The following is a 20,449-nucleotide window of genomic DNA, read 5'->3' as shown; positions in this document are numbered from 1 at the left end:
GGGGTCCAGAATGTTCAAGCAGATTATCTGTCAAGGGTCAAAATAGACAACAACGAGTGGTCCCTTCACAGGGATGTCTTCGAGTGGCTTCTGACTCTGGGAGTATCTCCAGAGGTCGATCTGTTCGCTTCGCCGTACAATCGCAAGATGCACAGATACTACTCGAGGTTCAGGGATCCTCAGGCGTTCGGGATAGATGCTCTCACGGATTGTTGGAAGTTCCAGAGAGCCTACGCCTTCCCTCCAGTTCCTGTAATCCTACAGTTCCTTCGCAGGCTCAGAGGGGAGAAGGTGGAAATCATTGCGATAATACCATTCTGGCCCAACAGGCCTTGGTTTCCTCTGCTGTTGCTCCTCAGCTATCAGGACCCAGTTCCCCTGCCTCTCAGGCCAGATCTACTGTCTCAAGGCACACTGTTACACCCGTGCCCATCCTGTCTACACCTCAGGGCATGGTTCTTGAGAGGGGAAGGCTAGAAGCTCTAGGTTGCCCAGAAGAAGCGATTCCAACCCTTCTTAGTGCCAGACGGAAGAGTACCAATAAAGTGTACGAGCGTATATGGGCCAGATTTATGGGCCACATGTCTTCTAGGTCAAATTCATATAATTCTCCGGCAGTTCAAGATATCTTGTCTTTCCTTCAGTCAGGGTTAGACTTGTCTCTGGCAGTTAGTTCTCTTAGAGTACAAGTTTCAGCCATTTCAGCCTTTACAGGAGTTTCGTGGGCGAATCATACATTAATACAACAATTCTTTAAAGGAGCCATCAGGCTTAGGCCACAAAGAAGGCCCAGGTTTCCCAAATGGGACCTTCCATTAGTACTGGACTTTCTTTCTGATCTTGGGAAAAGTTTGGACGTTCCCCTGTCTTTAGGAGATCTCACTATCAAGACGGTGTTTTTGGTGGCAATAACTTCAGCCAAAAGAGTGTCGGAAATTAGGAATCTTGGGTCAGTTGAACCATTTCTAACTTTCTTTCCGGACAGAGTGGTCCTGATCCCTATGCTTGGGTCAAATCCAAAAGTCACATCAGTATTTCACGAAAATCAGGAGATCGTGCTACCTACGTTTAGAATGTCAGACAACCAAGAGATTCATCCCCTGGATGTTGGTCGCACCTTGAAACAATATCTGGACGCTACAGCCTCGTTCAGACGAACAGACTTTCTTTTTGTCCTTCTTCATGGAAAAAATAAAGGGATGCGAGCATCAGTTAGATCAATCTCATCTTGGGTGGTCCAAACGATTCAAAGGGCATACAAGGCAAAGGGCATGGTTCCTCCTGAGGCAGTGACGGCTCATTCAACTCGGGGCATGTCGACCTCTTGGGCAGCAGTTCGACATGTCGCACCAGAAGTGATCTGCAGAGCAGCTTCCTGGTCTTCAATTAATACCTTTGTTTCCCATTATTGTGTAGAGCCAGCTGCGCTCTCTTCTGTTAATTTTGGTTTACAAGTATTGTCAGTGGACAATGAAAAATAAAATTCTAGTTTCTTTGCTCAACATTTTTAGCCCACCCGGGTGTGTTTGGCGAGTTATTTCCCACACGTATGCTGCCATGGAGCCTGTCAGGAAAAAGGAAAATTTATATCAAATACTTACCGTAATTTTCCTTTCCTGATGGGCTCCATGGCAGCAGGAGTTCCCTCCCAAATGTTGGAGTAGGCTAGTTACGGAACACGGATAGCAGCTTGGAGCAAAGATTTATGGGAGTAGAGGTCCTATTGGGTAATTATGGAGGCGGGGCTAACCCACACGTATGCTGCCATGGAGCCCATCAGGAAAGGAAAATTACGGTAAGTATTTGATATAAATTTTCCTTTTTCTTGAGAGTACATCACGGGACACAGGAGCTTCATTACATAGTGGGTTATATAGGCACCTCTGGTGATTGGACACTGGTTGACCCTAATTAAAGAGAATTCCTCCCCTATATAACCCCTCCCATCTGGGAGGCACCTCAGTTTTGTAGCAAAGCAATAAGAAACCACGTAAAACCCAAGAGGGGCGGGAGCTCTGTGTCCCGTGATGTACTCTCAAGAAAAGGATTTTACAGGTAAGCTGTATATAAAAATCCCATTTTCTTGATCATACATCACGGGACACAGGAGCTTCATTACATAGTGGGATGTCCCATAGCAATGCTCAGGTTGAGGGGAGGGAGACACAGACCATAAACATAGACCGCCAGGGACCTGAGGACCTAAACTGCAGCCTGCAGTACACTGCGCCCGAAGGCGATATCCTCTTGCCCTCTGACATCCACCTGATAGAATCTGGTGAATGTGTGGACTGATGACCAAGTCGCAACCTTACAGATCTGAGCCAGGGAGGCCTGGTGATGCACTGCCCAAGAGGCACTGACAGCCCTAGTAGAGTGCGCTTTCACCTGAAAAGGAGGAATCTTCCCCTTTAAGCTATAGGCCTGAGAAATAACTTGTCTGATCCACCTTGAGAGAGTGGACTTTGACGCTGCCTGACCCCTTCTAGGGCCTTCCGGCAGAATAAATAAACAGTCAGTTTTCCTTATCTGAGCAGTTGCTTGAAGATAAAGACTGATTGCTCTAACCACATCTAAAGTGTGTAAAGACTTTTCCTCTATGGACTGAGGGTTCGGAAAAAAGGATGGTAGGATTATATCCTGATTCAGATGAAAACCCGAAACCACCTTAGGTAGAAAGGACCCGTTGGGACGCATAACCACCCGGTCCTTATGGATAATTAAATACGGCTCTTTACTGGAAAGAGCTGCCAATTCTGATACTCTTCTAGCCGTGGATATGGCTACTAAGAAGGCCAGCTTTTTAGTCAAGAGAGCTAAAGAAGCCAGATGCAAAGGTTCAAATGGTTGGCCCTGTAAGGCCGAGAGAACCAAATTCAGATCCCATGGGCATACCGGAGGTTTAACTGGCGGTTTTATCCGCATAGCCCCCTGGATAAAAGCCCGTACTAGGGAATGTGATGCAAGAGGTTTTTGAAAAAATACCGACAGGGCCGAAATCTGCACCTTGATAGTGCTTATGGCCAAATTCATTTCTAGGCCTGACTGGAGAAAGGCCAAGATTCTGTTAATGACATACTTTCTAGGATGCCACCTCCTGAGTTCACACCAGGAAACATATGTCCTCCAGATTTTGTAATAAATACGCCTGGAGGCCGGCTTTCTGGCATTGACCAGAGTAGAAAGGACTGGCCCCGAAAGGCCACGGTCTCTCAGAATGTGGGTCTCAGCAGCCAGACCGTCAAATTCAGACTGCGTAAAACAGGATGGTAGATTGGACCCTGTGAGAGCAGATCTGGCCGGAGAGGGAGGGTCCATGGCCTGCCCACTGCCAACTTCATGATTTCTGCAAACCATGGTCGCCTGGGCCAAGCTGAGGCCACCAAAAGGACCGACTTCGACTCCCTCTTGACCCTTCCCAGGAACCGCGATAGCAGCGGGCTCGGGGGGAAGGCATAGATCAGATTGTACTGATCCCAGGGAACCGTCAGAGCGTCTGACCCCTGGGCAAGCGCATCTCGTGTCCTTGACACAAACTTGTCCAGTTTCCTGTTGAATCTGGATGCAAACAGATCCACGTCTGGAGTGCCCCACTTGTGACATATGTTCTGAAACACGTCGGGGTGCAGGGCCCATTCTCCTGGGCATAACTGCTGGCGGCTGAGAAAATCCGCCTGCCAATTCTCCACTCCTGGGATGAAGACTGCAGAAAGACACAGAACATGTTCTTCTGCCCAGACAAGTATGCGATTCACCTCCTTTTGGGCCACCAGACTTCTGGTACCGCCCTGGTGATTGATGTAAGCCACTGCGGTGGCATTGTCGGACTGAATCCGAACCGGGAAACCTCGCAGTCTGTAAGACCACTCTATGAGTGCCATGTAAACTGCCCGAATCTCCAAGATATTTATGGGCAGCAGACTTTCGGTCGCAGACCATTTCCCCTGCGAGCACGTTCCCTCCAATACAGCTCCCCAGCCTGTCAGGCTGGCATCCGTTGTAACAATCTTCCATGAGAGGGGAAGAAAAGTTTTGCCTTTCAGCAAATTCCTGGTTTGTAACCACCAGACAAGACTTTTGCGTGTCCCGGGGGATAAACGCATAGGAAGATCCAGGGATTGGGGCTTCCTGTTCCAAACTGCAAGGATGCATCTTTGCAGAGGCCTTGAGTGGAACTGGGCGAATGGGATGGCCTCGAATGAGGCGACCATCTTTCCCAATAGTCTCATACACAACCGAATGGAGGGAGAACTTCTGCCTAGAATCAGACGCACCAGCTCTCCAATGGCCAAGGCCTTTAGCCTTGGAAGAAAAACTCTGCCCTGAGCGGTGTCGATAATGAAACCCAGGTAATCCAACCTGGTGGTCGGTTGTAGGGAAGACTTTTCTAGGTTTATAATCCAACCTAGGCGCTCTAGATGTTCTAGCGTCCTGGTGACGCTGCGACTTAGGCACGCTGCAGTTCTCTCTACGAGAAGCAAGTCGTCTAGGTAAGCCATGACGGCTATGCCCTGAACTCTTAAGATTGCTAAGAGAGGGTCCAGAATCTTCGCGAAAACTCGAGGGGCCGTAGCCAGCCCGAACGGCAAAGCCACAAATTGAAAATGGCGCCGCTCTACCGCGAACCTTAGAAACTTTTGGTGTGCGGGAAATATTGGCACATGGAGATATGCGTCTTTGATATCTATCGATGCCATGAATTCTCCCCCTTGCAGGGAGGAGACCACAGTGCGCATTGACTGCATCCGGAAGGTCTGGATGTGTAAAAACCGGTTTAGGTCTCTCAGATCCAGGATAGGTCTGACACTTCCGTTTGGTTTTGGAACGGTGAAGAGATTTGAATAAAACCCTGAACCCTGATCTTTCGGGCTCACTTCTACTATCACACCCTGGGATAGTAACTGATCTAAAGCCAGGAATAGCGGTTTCTGCTTTACTGGATCCTTGGGGATCCTTGACCTTAGGAAACGAGAAGGTGGAATCTCCTGAAACTCTAGCCTGTAGCCCAGAGATACTGAAGAGATCACCCACTTGTCTCGAATCTCTTCCCGCCAGGCGCCTGCAAACTGCAGGAGCCTTCCCCCCACTCTGCCGAGCGGGGGCGCCCCTTCACAAGGAGGTTTTGGGGGTCTGCTTGGCAGGCTTTCGCCCCCAAGTCTTTTTCTGTCCCTGGGCTCGGCCTTGAGGCTTTCTAGCAGAGGAGGGCTGAGAAGGCCGTCGCCACTGTTTAGAGCTTGATGCTTCGGGAGAGAGAGCACGCCTAAATGAAGGACGTTTGCTCTTTTTGACTGGAAGGAGAGTAGACTTACCTCCTGAAATATTTTGGACGAATTTATCTAATTCTTCCCCAAACAAACGCTCCCCTTTAAACGGGAACCCAGTCAAATGCTTTTTGCATGACAGCTCAGCAGCCCAATTCTTTAGCCATAGGGCCCTTCGCATGTGAACCAACATGAGGGACAAACGCGATGCTTGTTGGACAGAATCCAAAATCGCATCAATTATGAAACACAAGATGTGAGGCATCTCTGCATAATTTTCTACTTCCTCACTGGGAAGGAGTCCAAACATCTGTTTAACCTGTTCCTTGAGGAACTGACACAACCCCACGGCTGCGACTGTAGGCTGCACCACAGCGCCCGCCATGGAAAAGGAGGCTTTTAATAAGGTTTCCAGCCTTTTGTCAGTTGGATCCTTAAATACCTGCGCATTATCCAAAGGACAAGTTAGGTTTTTATTCACACAAGAAACAGCCGCATTGACAGATGGGACCCCCCACTTCTTGGTGAAACTTTCCTCCACAGGATAATGCATGGAAAACCTTTTGGGAGGAGTAAACAGTTTATCGGGATGTCCCCAATCCTCATACATCAATTTATCCATTAAAGGATGAATTGGGAAGGAACAAGCAGTCTGTGGGGCTTTCCTGACTCCCAGGGAAGAGACAGAGGATGTAGCAACTTCAGCAGCCGGCATTCTGAATGTGGTACGCACCAATTCAGTATAATACTGCACCTGCTTTCTGAGTGCCTGGGAGGAGGGGACTATCTCCTCTTCCTCTGACTCATCCGACTGCTCATGATCCCTATCCAAACATAGGGATCCCTCCTCATTTTCAGAACAACTATCTGAGAGAGGGATTTCAGCAGAGGGAGGGGATCTACCCCTTTTCCTGCTATCTTTTAGGGAAGCAGAAATAAAATTCATGATCCTCCCTTCAAAACCCTCCAATGTAACCCTAAGGGAGTCCTCAGTGACATAGACCGGGGCTGCGACATTAGGAGAGGCTGCAAAGCCTGAAAGGGGCACCGACTCGTCTTGAGAGGCAGGCTCCAGTCTTGCAGAGGGGGATGGTAATTTACAGGCACTTTTGGAACCCCTGGACCTAGGCGGTGACTTGCCAGTGCTCTTATTACCTCCCCCTGAGACCCTCTTACGAGGAGACATAGTACTAAGCTACAAAGCAGAGGTACTAGTACAAATGCGATCACTGTTGCGCTTAAAGTCTCACAATAAATCAATATATGCTTAAACTGCACAACCTGATGCTGAGTAGGTGTCTTAAGGTTTGCCTGGATCCAATCCCCACGGATGCTTACAGCCCACAGCTCCTGTGTCTCCAGTTACAGTCCCCTGACGCTCTGGGCTTTTTAAAACTGCCGCCTGGCGCCTGCGCAGTACAGCGCCGTGCACACTAACGTGCACGGCTCGCAACCACACCCCCCCTCCTCCATTAGGCCAGGAGCGCGCCCGCGCGCGTGCATGAGGACCGTGGAATCCGGGGGGGGGAAGGAGAACCCAAAGGGAGCAACGTGGGACCCCTGACCTGCGTGGGACCCCTTTTTACCTTTATCTGTGGCAGGAACTGTAATGGAGACGTGAGTAGCTGGAGAACCAGGCTTTCACTGAGCGTGTTTGTATTGAAAGGCATGTAAGTATGCATCAGGCTGCTCTTACTCCCTCTAGTGGTGGAAACCAGGTAAGACATACAACTACTCAAAATGAAGAAATCCATTCATATACTTAAATATACAGGATGACTTCCCTTACCTGTCCCCGCCGCAGGAATTGCTGATATCAGACCAATTCCAGCCTTCACCCATCACGGCGGGTATTGTTAGCCAACCTTCAGGTATATCTGGGGCTCTTACGAAAAGATCCTCCCACCTGGGCCATGTAGAAACCTCTGCCAGAAACTTTCGGGCGCTCTGAGTAAACAGTACCCCAAGTCTGGTTTTCCCAGAGCCCAGTCTTCCAATGGAGAGGACTTACAGGCAAAACCTCGTTTCTTCGGCAGACGAGGCCCGGGTACCATACCATCTTGGGAGTCAAATATCGGCCCGAGGTATGGATCCGGTTTGTTGTAGCCCTTCGGCCCTCGCAGGGACCTGCATAGAGCTAAGTTTTACGTGACCATCAACCAGACACTGGCGAAAAAACTGAGGTGCCTCCCAGATGGGAGGGGTTATATAGGGGAGGAATTCTCTTTAATTAGGGTCAACCAGTGTCCAATCACCAGAGGTGCCTATATAACCCACTATGTAATGAAGCTCCTGTGTCCCGTGATGTATGATCAAGAAATGTATTTATCGAAATTCCAAATTTGGAAGATGCACAGAGTGTGTAAACATGCGCTATCTCCCATCATGGGGGATCAATGTACATGTTTTGTGGAAAGTGTCTGAGAGGAAGGGGTTGCAGCCCCAAAGCATGTACATTGATCCCCCATGATGGGAGATAGCACATGATGACACACTGTATGCATCTTCCAAATTAGTTTTTTTCAGGGGTGACACCCCATGTGATGAAGGCAATATCAGCCCAGTTTGTACATACTCATGTCTGATATTGTCTTCACTTTTCAAAGTTGAACTTTCTAAGTTCCTGTGTTCTGTATTTTACGGTTTGATACATGCCTGTTTACACAAAAACAACAAGGAAAAAAAATTCTGATTAAACTCTGTTTTGGATACACAAAATCTCTTGGTTTGTTGTAAAAACCTTTTCGAAACGCACATGTGAATGTGCTTGTATTAAAAAGTTGAATTCTCAACAATGTGTGGCTTCCTTTTTCATTGCGCATAAAATGTATTTGTAGTCAAATTTGAGTTTGTGCTGAGGAGTGTGATTTACTAAAGGCAACTCCAAGTGCAGTTTCAGGTGTACTTTTGCAGTGCACTTGTAGTGCATAGTGGATGTGCCTTTAGTAAAAAACACCCACAGTGAGGTGTAAATTTGGACAATCATGCCATTTTCCTGCCATGGTGCTGAAAATTAGCACGATTTTGGTCAGTAATTCACTACATACATTAGTTAACAAAAAGAAGGTGTGTGTGTAGCAGACCCACAACATAATAAGATTATCTGAAGAAGAGACTGTCCCCTCATCTCGCTCTGAACTTGGGTTTGCACTGTTGGTGAAAAAGGCACAACTTAAAAAAAAATGGCAAAGTGGGAGGCCACAGTCTGCCATTCCTGTGGCGTTGAAGGACACTGTGTAGTGAAACAAGAACAAAAATTAGTAATTTGACAAATCAACATTGCAAGCAGATTAGACACCCACATTTTTGGTCAAAATTCTTAAAACATTTTGGGAACTGAGTATTTAAAGCCTAAAGTATAAGGTCCCCTTATGAGAGTCATCACCCCCCCCCCCCCCCATATGATGGGCCCTTGCTAAAAAATGAGGGGGGATGTTTAGGACAGGTAACCCTCTCCACTTGATTGAGAGCTGAATGCCTAAATAATGTGTGATACTTTGGGAAGCCCTTCCTTAGTTACACTATTGGCAGCCCACCGGACACGTAAGAAGTGTCATAATAACAAAATGGAAGCACATTTTGACATTCTGCTATTACATAGCAAGAAAAGTAATGTGTTAAAAAAATAAAAATAGCATTTGAAAGTATTGAGGCAGGCCCTTACACTACATGCTTTGGTGAATTCGTCCATAAATGTGATCATGAAAAAGGTAGGTGTAGTGTGTATTGGGTTTGGTCAAGTCATCAGATAGAAGGTTGCTATCAGCTGAGGTAGCATTTGGGGAGAGGGGGGTTACTAATGAGTTTGGCACAACTCCAAAAATAAAAAAAAGGTCACTTTGCATGAATTGAAGCACACACATCACATTTGTAGACATTTTAGGGGGTGTTTAGGGGAAAGCAATACTATGGAGCTGCCAAAAGACATTGTTAAGTGACTAGACTATAGTTTTATGGGCCAAGAAGAGCATGGTGGGGAAGTTAGTGAGGCAAATATGCCTGAGGACAAAGGGGCAGAGTATATGAATTAGAGCATATTGCAATGATGGTAATTAGGGAATGAGGAAAAAAATGCAAGACATTAGCAATCATGAAATACATAGAATGTGATGTTTAAGGATAAAACTTAGCTTCATATAGTCCTTCTGCAGGACCTGAATGATGGCAGAACAGGTCTCTGGAATAATGATCCCCAGAGCCTGGGGGGAGATGCCTGTAGAGAACTTGAGGTCCTGAAGACTTCTCCCTGTCGCCAAGTAGCGCAACGTGGCGATGAGCCTCTGCTCCGGAGTGATGGCTTGCCACATGCAGGTATCCTGCCTGGTGATATAAGGGGTCAGCAAAGCCAGCAGACGGTGAAAAACGGGGTCCGTCATCCGGAGAAAATTCCTGAAATGATCAGGATTATTTTCGTGGATCTCACGGAGCAAAGGCATGTGCGAGAACTGGTGACGCTGGCGCAACCAATTCTTGGTCCACAAACGCCTCCCCTCCCTGTTCATGGATCGGGCTTGTGTCAAAGTAAGAACCCCAACACGAAGCCCCTGCACAGCACAAACTGTATGACGAGTACGTAGAGGAAACATGGTTTGAAAACGGTCGGCTGGTCAGAACGGACACCAGAAAGCACCGATAAACAGCAAGGCCTGAAAGAACGACCTGAATAGCAGAAGCAAGCAGACAATAAAAAATGCCTTTCAAAGCGTACTATACCAAGATATAGTCCACAATGAGAAACAAATACTTAATGACTGCACGCACTGATTATCAGATACGCAAAGACAAGCACAAACTGAAGAGCAGTAGCGATCTGAATCACTAATGTGAAAAGCGCGAATCGTCTCTCCCCAAACTTCTACTAACACGAGATCAGCAGAAGGAGCCAAAAGGGTGCCGGACGTGGTACTGAACTTCCCTTTTCCAGTTCCGCCGTACACGGCTTATGTCACCGTGTTCTTGGCAACCACAAAATCAGACAACTTGGTCCGACCGTGTGTATGCAACAGTTTCGGCCACAATCCGTCAGACAAAATCCGTCGGACAAAATCAGACGGATTTGGTTGGCAGAATGTCCGACCGTGTGTACAGGGGCTTCCTTCCTTCCTTCCTTATCCGCAATTAGTAATGCGCTGTGTGCGAGGGACACAGCGCATCACCGATCGCCATGCTGAACGCCCCTGCAGGCGCACATGTGCGGCAAGAATGGGAGGACATCATATGACGTCCTCCCAGAACAAGAGTGGTCCTGCCTGACCGTCATTTTACAATACATATTTAAATTGTTTTGTAACTGTACTGTCTGCCCTCATGTTAAACGCTGCCCAAACTGTTGGCGCTATATAAATCCTGTATTATAATAATAATGATAATAATAGACACAGTAACAGCTTTAAAGTGTATGTAAACCCTAAATCTATTATTCAGTACGTATTACATCAGCGCTTGTAATGTGCATGCTTCCTGCAGACTTGATAGAAGCATAAATTCTTTTTCTATTTCTCCATGCTTGTAAATGATATTTAATTACCCAGGGAAAGACGTTTTTGCTATGGTAGATATTTGGTAATTACAACTCCTCCTTTCCATCTGCACCTCACAGATGTCCAAGTTGGTTGAGACATTTTATTAGTTTAAGTTTACTAGACAGTTTTATAGTCTTGGTTGTTTCATGGTTTTCACATAATTATTACTTGGAAATAAAAATAAATGAAAAAGACTAACACTGAAAAGTTAACACTGCCACCATTATTTTGAAGCAAAACTGTAGCTAACAGAAGGACTGTACATATCTTAAAGTATAAGTAAAGGCAATTTATTTATATATTTTGGATTTGCATAGAGTGGTGAGGGGTTAAAGTGGTTGTAAACCCTTACAAACCACTTTGACCTACAGGTAAGCCTAGATTAAGGCTTACCTTTAGGTCCAAGAAATATCTCCTAAACCTATACGGTTTAGGAGATATTTACCTGAAGACAGCCACCGCTGTGTATGGCGCATGCGCCGTAGACAGCGGCGCACAGGCGCACTGGGTAAGCCGCAGATCACGGCGATATGCCGCGAGTGTCAGCTCCCGTGCGCATGCGCGGGAGTGACGTCATCGCTGCTCTGGCGAATCACAGCGCCGGAGCAGTGAGACCCACCAAGAAGATGGACGCTCGGAACTACAGGGGACAGCGGTGACTTCGCTGGCTCCTGTGTCAGGTAAGTGACACATAATGGACTACTATGCGATGCATAGTAGTCCATTATGCTTTACCTTTGCAGGGAATCAAAGAGGAAGTAAACCCATCAGGGTTTACTTCCTCTTTAAAACCACTGTCCAGTGTTTATTGCTGTTTGTTCCATGGTTGGGAGATCCACTCTTTCTAAGGCTTGATTCATGCATCTATGCATGTTTCTTTTGAGCATTTGTGTAGTGCTTTTTGCATAGATTGCCACGTTTTTGGATACCCAATTTTACGGCGATTTGCATTTTGCGATTTTTAAGGAGGGGGTCGGGAAGCTGGCCCCGTGTCCTTAACAACTGATGAGTGATCAGCTGTCAGCGGGCTTCCCCGCTGAATGTAAAAAAAATAATTGACGGCTAAAAAAAATAGTGAAACAAAACAGGGTGGGGTCCCCTGGTCCATACTAGGCCCATGGGTCTAGTATGGATTCGGAGGGGACCGTCCCCCATGCCAAATTTAAAAAAAAATTTGTGGGGTCCCCCTAAAATCCATACTAGACCCTTATCTGAGCATGCAGCCCAGCAGGTCAGGAAACCATGGTTGGCTGCATGCCCTCAACAAAGGGGGGTGGGTCCTTTGGGGCAAGGGGGGCTCTGCGCCCCCCACCCCAAAGCGCCTTGCCCCCATGTTGATGGGGAAAAGGGCCTCTTCCCCGCAACCCTTGCTCGGTGGTTGGCGTGAGCTTATTGGAATCTGGAAGCCCCCTTTTAATAAGGGGGACCCTAGATCCTGGCCTCCCCCTTATGTGAATGAGCATGGGGTACATTGTACCCCTACCCATTCAAAAAAAAGTAGTGTAGTGTGAAAAAATACAGTAGACAGTTTTTGACAAGTCTTTTATTAAAAATATCTTCTATTGTTCTCCTTCCTCTGCTGCTGCCGACCCTCCTCTGATGCTGAGTCCTGTTCCTGCCGACGACCCTCCTCCAATGCTGCGTTCCACTGATCTGTTTGTGCCGATGTCAAGCATGTTTTTTTTCCCCCTATTACCTGAAAGCACTTAGGAGGGGAGACAGCCATCTTTGGGGCATTTAGCTGAGCCAATTAATCTATCAACATAAAATAGAAAAAGTATAGACCGCGCTAGGAGAAACAATGTGAAATTAACAAACTAACAAAATAGGCAGCAGCAATAAATGCGATATAGCACCCAACAGCAACAAAATATATGTAAGGCTGCGCCAATCCCTCTAACATAAGATAAAATACTGATCAATTTCTCAGGGGGGGCGTGACCGGATGTGCAAGATGGAGTGAATGAGAGATGCGAGACGCCGTGTGTGACTCTCTCCCAGACCCCCATGACGAGAGCGTGGAGCGCTTAGTGCTACGGTCGGACGCAGCGTGCGGTGGGCTGGAGCTGTTCATTGAAGCTGGACGGGAGGAGGAGTGACAGCGCATCACTGTACTATCGTGCCGAGCCCTCGGAGATTCACGCTTACTTCCGGGTCCTGAACCCCAGCGAACACGGCCGAAGAAGCACGAGTACCCCCGACCAAGCCGAACGCTTTTGAACCCTGCCGAGAGACGCCGCACACAGTGGACACCAAGAGGCCCTCCCGCTCTCCAGTAAGCCGCGATAGGAGGAAGGAGGTAAGCGGCAGGATTGCGGGGGGGGGGGAAGAAGTCGGAGGTGTGAGGGGCATAGCAGGTGGAGGTCTGGCAGAGCAAGTCGTGGACATAGCGATGCCTGAGAACTGGTAACAAGTAAACAAGAGGGCGCTGGCTGGGGGTGAGAAGGACTTATAGCTCTTGTTCTCTGGAACTCATTGCTTCGTTTTGTGCTCTAAGACGAACGAATGATAACCCAGGTAGTATAAGCAAAGAAGTACCTGCTGTAAAAATGAACGTCTGTAATCGGCGAACCAGGAAGTCTGTGATATTTGAATTGAATGCTTGTGGACTGACTGGCTATAAGACAAGATCAGTATCGCATTAATTGATTAACTGAGGGATGTTGGCTGTTCTAAAAATCAACTGGTTGAACGGTATTTGAACTAAGTGCGTGCAAATAAATGTCTGCTGTGAAGCATTAAAACAGGAAGTTTTGGTGATACATGAAGTGAATACTGGAGAACTGGTTATAAGATACGGCTAATATTGCACTAAGCGATCAACTGAGCGAGGGGTGGCTGTGTTAAAAAGTTAAAAATATATTAAAATACGATATATCCAGGACTGTTCTGTGGAAAGGGGCGAGAAAAGGAAAGTAAGATGCAGCACCTGCGCTCTGCAAAGGAAAGAGGGGAAAAAAGTTCGCAACAGTCTACCACAGCAGCTAAATTAGAACAATATGCTCATAACCCTGCACAGTCATCGCAGACCCCTCCAAAAAAAGGGCAGACAAAGGGGCAGCATGGAGAAATGTCTGAAAGGAAAAGCATGGGTCAGTCGAACATTAACATTAATACGCAGGCTGGAGCAGTGGCCAAATGCTCAGTTAATAAAAAAGCGGGTGCAGGGGAACAGAATATGGAGATCACAACGAGTGACTCTCCTCCGTTAGAAAAAGAGCCAACAATTAAGGATGTGTTATTGGCCGTAAACGCATGTAACATTTCACTGAAAGAACTCTGTAATCAAATGAAGGGAGTGAAGGAAGATCTAATGCTGGTAAGGCAAGACCTACAGAAAGTGGTGGAAAGGACGACAGAACTTGAGTTAAGGACTAGCAGATTAGAAGACGATACAACATTCCTAATTAAAGAAATAGAAAGCCTGAAGGAGCAGTTCGGCGGATATAGAACAAGAATGGATGAAATGGAGAATAGGCTCAGGAGGGACAATGTGCGAGTAGTGGGGCTTCCGGAAAAAAGTGAGGGTGTAAACCCTGCTGAATTTATGGAGCATCTTCTGGTTGAACTGTTTGGGAAGGATGTTTTTTCAACAGCGTTCTCAATAGAGAGGGCGCATAGGGTACCCTTTAGAGCACCATTGGAGGGGGGCCGTCCTAGGCCATTATTAATGAAATTACTGAACTATAAAGATAAAGTGGTATTATTACGGAAGGCAAGGGAAATGGGGAATGTATTGTATAAGGGTGTTAGAATTTCATTATATTCTGATTTTTCCCCAGAACTTCAGAGAAAAAGGGTAGAGTTCCTCCAGGTTAAACGCAGGTTACAGAAGCTCAGGGTGCCGTATGCTCTCCTTTACCCTGCAAAGCTACGGATTAATGCACTAGGGCATACTCAGGTTTTTTGTTCCCCAATGGAAGTGGAAAAATGGATAGAAGAAAATAAAGAAAAGTTGTAGTTGTTGGGGTTTCTAGTACTGAGTGGGATGGGAAGATGGAAAGAGAGGGGGGGATGAAGTATGTGTGTTCTTGGTTTTTTTTTTTTTTTTTTTTTATTTTTTTTTTTTTGTGTGTGTGCTGTCTGGGTCTGTATGGGAGGGGGGTTGGGAGGGAGGTAATACACGGCGAGCGCACTAGGTGAGGGTGGTAAATAGGTTGTGAAGAGAGTGGTATAAGGTCACTAATAGCCCCTAGGGTAACACCTAGGAAGGTGGGGGAGGGGCGGGAGGGAGGTAGAAAGGGGGGAGAGGGGGTGGGTGTAGTAGGGAAAATAGGGGGGAGGTTGAAGGGGGAAAAAAAATATATGTATGCACTAATAAATGGAGTACAGGAAATAACTCAAAGCAAAAAAGGACACAAACTGGGGGGTGGTAAAACTTGGGGCGGTAAAAAACAAGGAAAATATATTGGTCACAAGGGGGAAAATGGTAATAAACAATTATATAGTATAATCTATATTCAAAGACACATAATATACGAGTTAATGGTGACGCCTAATAAATTTGTTATTATACAAGGGAGTAATATTTGGGGAGGGTGGTATAAGGTAATAAAAGAAGTTAGAGGGGAGTTGGTGGGTACTGGGAGACAAATGGTTCTCAATAGTGTCCTCAGTAGACTGGTTATTTCGCTCTCTCTCTTTCCTACCTTAGGTTTTTCTTTTTTTTTCTTTCTCCTCTTTATTTGTTTATGGCTATGCAGGATGGTAAAATTAAGATAGGCTCCTGGAATGTGAGGGGTCTGGGGACGTGGCTGAAACAAAAAGCTGTGCTATCCTTGTTGGAGGGATGTGGAGTAGAGCTACTATGCATACAGGAGACCCATTTAAATAGAGATACAATATACCGGTTGCAGAGCAGAAAATATCAATTTCAATATCATTCTGTTTATTCGACATATAGCAGAGGGGTGAGTGTCTTGGTAAAAACGGGGGTGAATTTTGTATGTAAACGGGTTAGCCTGGATGAAAAAGGCAGATACATTTTCTTACAGTGCCTAATTGAAAATAGAGAATGTATGCTGGCAAACATCTACATCCCTCCACCATTTAAAATGGAAGTGCTTTTTAAATTACAGGAATTTTTAGGGGGGATAGATGGTGTTCCTATAATAATAGTAGGGGATTTCAACACGGTATTGGATATTAAAATTGATAGATTCCCAGAAAAAACACTGGCGGAACCAGCTTGGCAGGGGAGGTTGGGACAGTACCTGGAAGAAGTAGGATTACGGGATTTATGGAGAACTGGGAACCCGGGAGCTCGGCAGTATAGTTGTTACTCGTCCACACATACTACGTTATCCAGGATTGATATGATACTGGGGAATGACCTGGCCTTACAAATGGTGGAAAAGGTTGAATATCAGCCCAGGGGGATTTCAGATCATTCCCCAGTGACAGCAGTATTAAAAATGAGAGAACGTAAGGTACAGAGGTTGTGGAAAGTGAACCCGCTCTGGTTAGAACTGATAAAAAAAGAGACAGAAGAACGCCCTGAGAGAATTCAGTGGGAATTAAAAGAATTTCTAAAAAATAACCGGGGTACAGTAACATCGGGGATCCTGTGGGATACTCTGAAAGCTTTTTTAAGGGGCCTTATGATCCAATCAATAGCAAAAATAAACAGAAAATCTAGGGAACAGGAGGTACAAATAGGGAGAGAAGTGTTAGAGGCTGAAAGAGATTTTATTAGCGACCCCACGCAGGGCAAAGAAAAAATCTGGTTAGATAAACAAGAAGAACTTAGGCTATTAACCCTAAAGAAAGCAGAGATTCAGCATATGTTCCAACGCCAAGCCTCCTTCGCGGAAGGGGAAAGCGTGGGAAAAATGTTGGCACAACTGGTGAAGAATAACTCGGGCCCTTCCTCAATTTCGGCGATTAGGATATCTGAGGGAAAGGTTGTAACAGAAACTGGGAGTATTTGCCAAGCATTTGAAGGATATTATAAAAACCTATATACTGCACAGAAAGTGGGGATGGATGAGCAAATGGAAACATTTTTAGGTCAATTAGAGGTACCACGTTTGAAACAAGAAGAAAGAGAGGAACTGGAAGCCCCAATAACTTTGAAAGAACTTCAGGAAGCAGTTGCGAGTATGCCAAATCAGAAATCGCCTGGGCCGGATGGACTACCGATTGAAGTCTATAAAAATTTTGGCGAGATACTGATTCCTGAACTCCTGGAGATGTTAAGAGGAGCATATGGGGAGGGTAAATTGCCTCCATCAATGATGGAGGCGGTTATAACCCTGTTGTATAAAGAAGGGAAGGACGCCTTAGATGTTGCAGCGTATAGGCCAATCTCTCTCCTGTGTACCGATACAAAGATACTGGCCAAGGTATTAGCGACTAGGCTTAATCGAGTCATAGCAAGATTGGTCCATATGGACCAAACAGGGTTTATAGCCAACAGGTCAACGAGTATAAATATTAGAAGAGCCTTTTTGAATTTGCAGGTCCCAATGGATAACGATACTCCGGGTGCAGTGGTGGCATTGGATGTAAGGAAAGCATTTGATAGCGTAGAATGGGGATATATATGGAAAGTTTTGGAGAAATTTGGCCTGGGTCCTTCCTTTATAGGATGGATTAGGATGCTATATGACAAACCTAGTGCGAGACTAAAAATTAATAATGAGTTATCCGGGAAAATAGAGTTGGGGAGAGGGACGAGGCAGGGGTGCCCATTATCACCCCTGCTCTTTGCATTGGCTATAGAGCCCTTGGCATGTGCAATTAGAGCAAACCGGGATATTGTCGGTTTTGTAAGAAAAACTGGAGAGGAAAAAATCTCACTTTATGCAGACGATATCCTATTGTTCTTAGGGGATATGAGATACTCACTACCAAGGGCAATGGGACTGATGCAAGGGTTTGGAGGCTTCACAGGGCTGGAGATAAATTGGGAAAAATCGGAATGTCTTCCTTTGGACCCAATTGGTCAGCAAACGGCCCTGGGAACCCCCCAAATGCCAATAGTGGATAAGTTGAAATATCTGGGAGTAACCTTGTCAAGGGATCCTAAGCAATATATAAGTCATAACTTAGTCCCATTATTGGCTAAGTTTAAACAAAAAATTGCTATATGGAAACGAATGCCTCTCTCGGTCGCTGGCAGATGCAATCTGATAAAAATGATATGGATGCCCCAACTTTTATACATATTACATAATGCCCCAATATGGATTAACAGAAGCTGGTTTAATAAAATCGAGATGTTGTTTAGGGAGCTAATATGGAGGGGAGGACAGGCCAGATTGAGATTGCGGATGCTTCAGCTACCGGGAGAGGAAGGAGGATTCGCGGTCCCTTATCCGGAGTGCTATTTTTGGGCGTCCCAATTACAACAGCTAGGGGGGATCGATGAGAAGAACGGAGGAACCCCAAATGGGAGATTAGTATTAACAGGCTCCCCACATAGTACCCTGATTGAGACCCTGGAAGCGGACTCATTCCAGTGTAGATGCCCTACAGTAAAAATGATGTTAAAGTTATGGGGTACAGTTAAAAAAAAAATGGGATATAGTGAAATAACAAAGTATACGCCTCTATGGAACAATAAGAAGCTACAGGAAATATGGCGGGTTGGAAAAATTGCAGATTGGGAAAAATGTGGCATTGTAAGGCTTAGCCATCTATATGGCGGCAGGGGTATTAAATCTTTCGACCAGCTGCAAAGAGAATTTAAGATATCACAAAACTCATTTTATGCCTATATACAAGTGAGGCACGCTTTAAGGACCCAGTTTGGAAACCTGTTATTAACATGGGAGGAACTGCCCTTGCTATACCCAGTAGCACAAGCAGGACCTACTAAAGGATTAATATCTAAATTCTATGCCCAGCTGGGTGAACAGATTAATAGTGAGAGGAAAGGGAGGGTTGAGAAGGAGAAATGGGAGCAAGACCTAGGTAATATAACACGAGTACAGTGGAAAAAGATCCTAGCGGCATGCCCAAAAGTCTCGGTCTCTCCTCCTCAGAGGATTTCCCACTTGATGGTAATTAATAGAGCATACTATACTCCCCAGAAATTATTTAAATTTGGTAAGAGAACAGATGACTGTTGCCCCAGGTGTGGGGGGTCAGGGAATTTAATGCACATGCTTTGGAAATGTCCCAAATTATTTAGATACTGGGAAGGAGTGGTAAAGATAATAAGTAGGGCCTTTGGGACGGTAATAGAATTAAATCCCATAGTGTGTATTTTAGGTTATAGAGAGGAGGAAGTAGAGAGGAAGGGAACAACAACGGTAATCCTAAGATGTTTATTTCAAGCTAGAAGGATGATAGCTAGGAGATGGCAATCAAAGCTAGCCCCTACAGTAGAGGATTGGATAAGGGCGGTAAATGATTATCTATGTAAGGAGAGGGCAGTATATGCAAAACGAAATAACCTAAAAGAGTTTAATAGGAACTGGCGAGAGTGGATAGAAGTGATGCATACCCCAGTCTAAACCATGATAGGAAAGGGAAGAGGGGAGGGGGAGGGGGGATGGGTAATGGGAAGGAGTAGGGTAGGGTATATTAAAGGTACGGGAATCATTATAACACAATTATGCTATACTGTAGGATAAAAGCACCAATATATATATAGGAGGGGAGGGGAGGGGGGGGTGGGGTTGATAGAAAGGGTGGGAGGGAGGGGTGGGGTTATATCAGTAGGAAAAATGTAGGAATTGCAAAAATAGTGGTGGTAGGAGAAGGGGGGATATGGTATTGTTTAGATAGTGTGCTTTTTTTTTTTTTGCTTGCTAATTATATGTGATGTATGGATGTATCTTCATGTCCCCCTTCCCTTCCTAGAACTCTAAAACTCAGATTTCGGAATGGAAGAAAGATGTATTTGAATCCTGGCAATGTTATTTTAAAATGTGGTCTGTATAAATGTGAAAATTTAATAAAGATTAATAATTAAAAAAAAAAAAAAAAAAAACATAAGATAAAATACTAAATAAAATTAAATGTATAAACAATAGTACAATTTGAGCAATAAGACCTCAAATGCTGTGCGAAGTGACAAAAAGAAAAAGAGTCCAATCTAAGAAAAGTTCATAGGTGAATCCAAATAACGGACGTAGATGTCCTCAGATCTGTTGAGTGGTCTCGATATAAGGCAAGGTATGTAGATAAATTACCGCATATAAGAACAGAGTAAAAAGCCGGCCGGCAAACAGGAGCCCGTCCTCCTCTCCTACAACGTGGTGGCGTCACTGCGTGCCTTCCCAGACGCGTTTCGTCATACCTGACGTTGTCAATGGGGAACATTCCCATTATCCTGAAAGATCGCTAAGGGATGGAGTGCTGACCCAGCTGAGGAAGGCTGACCTGGATGTTGTCCACTGACCATTTATATATGCTTCATTTCATATATTTTCTGGTAAGCGCATTCAACATTTGGTGACGGGCACTTCACGCGCTTTGGAAAGTGTTGAACCACTGGGGTGTTGTCATCTGAGGACATCTACGTCTGTTATTTGGATTCACCTATGAACTTTTCTTAGATTGGACTCGTTTTCTTTTTGTCACTTCGCACAGCATTTGAGGTCTTATTGCTCAAATTGTACTATTGTTTATACATTTAATTTTATTTAGTATTTTATCTTATGTTAGAGGGATTGGCGCAGCCTTACATATATTTTAATCTATCAACATGTCTTT

This window comes from Lithobates pipiens, unplaced genomic scaffold (assembly GCF_037356315.1).
Source record: "Lithobates pipiens isolate NorthernLeopardFrog02 unplaced genomic scaffold, aLitPip1_a1.2 Scaffold_13, whole genome shotgun sequence".
NCBI classification, from domain to species: Eukaryota; Metazoa; Chordata; class Amphibia; order Anura; family Ranidae; genus Lithobates; species Lithobates pipiens.
This window is presented reverse-complemented; position numbering follows the sequence as displayed.